This window comes from Eutrema salsugineum, unplaced genomic scaffold, assembly GCF_000478725.1.
Source record: "Eutrema salsugineum unplaced genomic scaffold, Eutsalg1_0 scaffold_21, whole genome shotgun sequence".
Classification (NCBI taxonomy): domain Eukaryota; kingdom Viridiplantae; phylum Streptophyta; class Magnoliopsida; order Brassicales; family Brassicaceae; genus Eutrema; species Eutrema salsugineum.
In genome coordinates this window covers 537,051-542,860 of record NW_006256821.1, presented here as the reverse complement: position 1 = coordinate 542,860, position 5,810 = coordinate 537,051, and the positions used below count along the sequence as shown (strand labels likewise).

The following is a 5,810-nucleotide window of genomic DNA, read 5'->3' as shown; positions in this document are numbered from 1 at the left end:
TAATCAATCCCAGATCCCAGAAAAGTTAGAATCATGCAATTCGGACCAGTGAGTAGAGAGATATCGCCTCCGGAAGACATACCTGTCTTGCTTGCACCCGAACGCCGATCAGCTGAGCTTCAAAGATTACGTGGGACGGAACCCTTCCGATCCGAACCAGTCTACCAAGTCTTCATCAAAGTTTGAGATCTACAAAAGACCTTTCCGGAACACTTGGGGTCACTCAATTCGGACCGGCGGTTTGGAAGATACCGTCTCCGGAGTTCACATCGGTCTAAAAGCTGTATTTTCTGGTGATTCCGATGCGGTGCAAAGATGAGATATCCAGGAAGCTTTCCACATCCCAAGTGATATGTCTATATTTTACATCATTTAGATTGCATTTTAGAGTCCTCATCATGTGCTTTCCCATGTAAATTGAGTCTTTAGGCATCAAAATAGGATTTAGGGCTTGCATTAGGTCCCAAAGAGTTTTGCATGTTTTGAAGTCTTTATCAGGTGCTTTGGGAGCCATTTGGAGCTTAAGAAGAGGAGCAGAAAAGAAAACGGTGAAGAAAAGGGTCCAAAATTGTGAAAACCGCTTGGAGGAATTTTTCGGCCAAAACTCGTACCGGCTGGACAAAAACCTAAGTCAAAAAGCTTACCAAACGCTCATTATCGGCCAAAACCCTTACCGATCGACCAAAATCGACCAAAGACGAGTATCGGGTGCAAATTAACTCGGGTTAAGTTTTTGGCCGAGGCGAGAGGAATTTTACGGCTAAAAAGCTTACCGCGGTACATAGCCCTCGGTCATTTTCCTTACCGCGGGAAGCTTTTCTCGGCTAAAACCTATCCTTGCCTGCGCATTTCAAAGATCAGCTATCCGGGGAACCTTCCGGTCCGAATCAGTTGGCGGGGTCTTCATAAAAGATGGAGATACTCAAACAAAGATCCCAGAACAGTTGGAATCATCCAATTCGGACCAGTGAAGAGAAAGATATGGCTTCCGTAGGATGCACCAGTATTGCGCGTACCCGAGAACCGAATAGCGGAATTCAAAGATCATGAGGGACGGAGCCCTTCCGGTCCAAACCAGCCTGCCCGGTCTTCATCAAAGTTTGAGATCGGTGAATGAACTTTCCGGAACGCTTGGAATCACTCAATTCGGAGCAATGGTTTGAAAGAAAAGGTCTCCGAAGTTCACATCGGTCCAACAACTTCTATTCCGGTGATTCAAACGCGGTGCAAAGATGTGAAATCCAGGAAGCCTTCCACTTCCCAAGCTCCGACGGTTTCTTCACCAAAGTTCGAGCTTATTGAGTCATCTTGACTATGGAACTGGTCCCAGAGCAATTGGAGTCGTGTGTTGAAAGTTACTGCTTCCGGAAGGCAATATGGTCGATACGAGCCTAAATGAGTTGCAATACGCGCTAAGTATTTTCTCAGGCCTCGGCATCATTACCTCGACATTGCTCAAGTCAAGGCTCATATCTCGGGAGTATTTTGGACTAGACCTCGTGCCGATGCCTCGGCATATTGGGATCAAGGCATGCACACGTAAGAAATGAAGCTGGAAACGTCTAAGTGTTGAACGTGCACCTCGGTGTAATGGCCTCGGCGTGCATGCCGGACTCTGTTCTCCCGAACCCCTCGACTGCCAAGCCCCGCGACATTTTATGGCGAAGTTCCTTGTCACAAACCCAGAATCAAGAACAAGACGGCTCAAGAACACACACGTGAAGATGGATCAAAGACTAGGGTTCATGCATGTTCTTGACGTGTTCTTCACGAGATCTTCATTTGGATCCTGACTCACGTGCACTCCTCGACATAAAGACCTCGGCTTCACTCTCCGACACACCGTGGCACTCACCCATCAACCCAAGAAGGCGGCTCAGTACCCGGTTTGTTCCGGGCTGACCCGCGACACTTTCCCTTTGCTATAAATACATTTTAAGACCAAAAAACCTAATCATCTTATCTCTTATCATCTTTTAGCTTTAAGAACTTGCCTCTTTTGTGAAACTTGATTAATCTAATCCGATATCTCGTTTTTGCATCAGAATCTTGTTCTTTCTTTATTTCTTTTGTCATCCAGCATCAAACTCCTTACCATGACTAGCTACACGTCTTGCAAAGGACTTAGTGAGCTCGTTATGATCAGTGAGTAGTCGTTTAAGCGGCTTTAGATAGGTAGAGTAGGGTGCTTTCAAGATAGATTAGTGGGTTTAGGTGTCTAGTCTTGCATGTTTCATTCCTTAACCGACGAGATCTCTAGGCTGGATCCAAGCACATCACTTGAGGTTCAGATCTGAGACATATCTCGCATCAAAAGTGTTTGTAGAAATATCTGAACCACTCGGTTTAGGGTAAAAGAGTCTTTCATCGCGAGAGTGATAGTTTGTTCTCTTAAATGACATTTTTGAACTGAATCTTATTGCTGACTGATTTGTGCTTCTCAAAAGGGATTTTGGTATGAAAGAGGATCAGTTTAGATGTTTAATACTTTCATGAGAAGATTAACATGCCTTGAGTTCAAAGTTAAATGAAATCGCTTGATAAAATGATTCATTAACCCATTAGTTTAGCTTGGAAGCACCCGAGTCAAGTATCCTGTCTAAAGCTTCTGCCTTTATCATATAATGTCATCATCTGAATCATTTGCTTGTAATTTGCATCTTTACTTAGTTTAAATCTCACACTTTGTTTCATTTTCATGCTTATCCACTTGTTAATTAGCTTAGCTAAAACCTTTACCATTCTCTCTTGACTTAAGATCGCAAGTAACATAGATTAGTGTCTCCACTACAAGTTTGGTTTGATAACCCCTTGTACTACAAGGACTGGGGTATTGATAACCTCTTTAAAGAGTGAAAACTCTTAGTTATCACCAAGCTCCGATGGTTTCTTCACCAAAGTTCAAGCTTAATGAGTCACCTTGACTATGGAACTGGTCTCAAAACAATTGGAGTCGTGTGCTGAAAGTTACTGCTTCCAGAAGACAAGTTGGTCGATATGAGCCCAAAGGAGTTGTGATACGCGCTAAGTATTTTCTCAAGCCTCGACATCGCCACCTCAATATTGCTCAAGTCAAGGCTCATCTCTTGAGAGCATTTTGGGCCAGACCTCGTACTGATCCCTCGCCATGTTGGGATCAAGGCATGCACACGTAAGAAATGAAGCGGGAAACGACTAAGGGTTGAACGTGCACCTCAGTATAATGGCCTCGACGTTGCATGCCGGGCTCTGTTCTCCTGAACCCCTCGACTACCAAGCCCCGTGACATTACATGGCGAGGTCCCTTGTCACAAATCCAGAATCAAGAACAAGACGACTTAAGAGCACACACGTAAAGATGGATCAAATACTAGGGTTCATGCATGTTCTTGACGTGTTCTTCACGAGATCCCCATTTCGATCTTTGCTCACGTGCACCTCTCGGCATCAAAGCCTCGGCTTCACTCTCTGACACACCGTGGTTCTCACCCAACAACCCAAGAAGACGGTTCAGTACTCGGTTTGTTCCGGGCTGACCCGCGACACTTTCCCCTTTGCTATAAATACATTTTAGGACCAAAAACCTAAATATCTTATCTCTTATTATCTTTTAGCTTTAAGAACTTGCCTCTTTTGTGAAACTTGATTAATCCAATCCGGTATCCTGTTTTTGCATCAGAATCTTGTTCTTTGTTTATTTCTTTTATCATCCAGTATCAAACTCCTTATCATGACCAGCTACACGTCTTGCAAAGGACTGAGTGAGCTCGTTATGATTAGTGAGTAGTCGTTTAAGCGGCTTTAGATAGGTAGATTAGGGTGCTTTCATGATGGATTAGTGAGTTTAGGGGTCTAGTCTTGCATGTTTCATTCTTTAACCGACGAGATCTCTAAGCTGGATCCAAGCACATCACTTGAGGTTCAGATCTGAGACATATCTCGCATCAATAGTGTTTGTAGAAATGTCTGAACCACTCGGTTAAAGGTTTAAGAGTCTTTCATCGCGAGAGTAATAGTTTGTCATCTTAAATGACATATTGAACTGAATCTTATTGCTGACTGATTCATGCTTCTCAAAAGGGATTTTGGTATGAGAGAGGATCAGTTTAGATGTTTAATACTTTCATGAGAAGATTAACATACTTTGAGTTCATGTTAAATGAAACCGCTTGATAAATCTGATTCATTAACTCACTAGTCTAGCTTGGAAGCACCCGAGTCATATATCCTGTCTAAAGCTTCTACCTTTATCATATATATTCATCATCCGAATCATTTGCTTATTTACTGTTAATCATTCGCATCTTTATCTATTTTACACTCATCTTTTATTTCATTTTCATGTTTATTTGCTTGTTACATAGTTTAGCAAAAATCCTTACTTGTTCATCTTGACTTAAGATCACAAGTAACATAGACTGGTGTCTCACACACAAGATTGGATTGATAACCCCTTGTACTACAAGACAGGGGATTGATAACCTCTACAAAGAGCCATAAACTCTTAGTTATCAATTGGCGCCGTTGCCGACATGTGGGAGCATCAGTCTCTTATTTGTTCTTAAGATCAAGACTTTACTTTCTTTTGTTTTACTAACTCTTTTGCAAGTTCTGGCTTTGATTTCAGGTGCATGAAAACCAGGTCTCGCAGCACAGAACCGCCTTTACCCTACGACAATAACATCAACAGGATTGAGAGGCGAGCTCGCGAGAGAGAATGGCACTTTGAAAGGCTTGGAATGGCAGAACAGCAAAGGATAGAGCAGCAGGCTCAAGATGCCGAGCACCAAGCTCAGGCTAATCAGGCGCAGGCAGGAAGAAATGAACAACAATCCTACGTTAACCAACAACAGGCTCAAAGGAATAAACGTCTTGCTCAGCAAAATCAACAACAAGCGAATAGAAATGAGCACCAAGCCCATCATGTTCATCCGCCACCGCCACCAGCTCAGAGACAACCCCCTCCGGTCTTTGTTGGAGAAAACGACCGAGCTAACGCGCACCAATATAGAGCCGGGATTCAAGCACCACCTGTGCAAAACAACAACTTTGAAGTTAAAGCTTCCCTGCTTAATATGGTGCAGAACACAAAGTTTCACGGTCTACCCGGAGAGGATCCTCTTGAGCATCTAGATCAGTTTGATCGAGTTTGCGACTTAACAACGATTAATGGCGTTTCAGAGGATAGCTTCAATCTACGCCTGTTCCCATTCAGCCTCGGTGATAAAGCTCACCAGTGGGAAAAGAACCTCCCGAGGGGTTCTATACAAACGTGGGAGCAGTGTAAACTGGCGTTCTTATCAAAGTTCTTCTCCACATCACGCACGGCTAAGCTCAGGAATCAAATCTCAAGCTTCACGCAACACAACAACGAGAGCTTTAGTGAAGCTTGGGAACGGTTCAGGAGCTATACAAACCAATGCCCACACCACGGCTTCTCAGAGACATCCCTCTTGAGTACTTTGTACCGAGGTGCCCTCCCCAAGATCAGAAACCAACTCGATACAGCTTCAAATGGAAATTTTCTTGGGAAAGAGATCAATGCGGAAATGGAACTAGTGGAGAACCTCGCCATGTCCAATGACACGTATGGAGAAGACTTTGACAGGGCAAACCGTTCTTAAGGATCTAGTGAAGAACAGCGCATGAAGAAAGATATAAGAGAGCTACAAAGCAAGCTTGACAAGGTTCTCATGGCTACACAAAAGCCAATACACTTTGTAGGCGAGTTTGATGAGCAAGGGCCGAGTTTTGATAATGTCAATGAAGATGGTCTAACTCAAGAGGAGCTGAACTACATAGGGAATCAGCAGAGGTATCAGCGGTTTAAC

At 43.6% G+C, this 5,810-nt stretch overlaps 1 non-coding gene across 1 annotated transcript; it reads right to left on the bottom strand.

The window, feature by feature from the left end:
• Nucleotides 1–5,309: 5,309 nt before the first annotated feature.
• Nucleotides 5,310–5,416, bottom strand: LOC112086253. Its single transcript, XR_002899375.1, has one exon. It is a non-coding gene; the product is annotated as a small nucleolar RNA R71 (small nucleolar RNA).
• Between the last annotated feature and the right edge of the window lie 394 nt (nucleotides 5,417–5,810).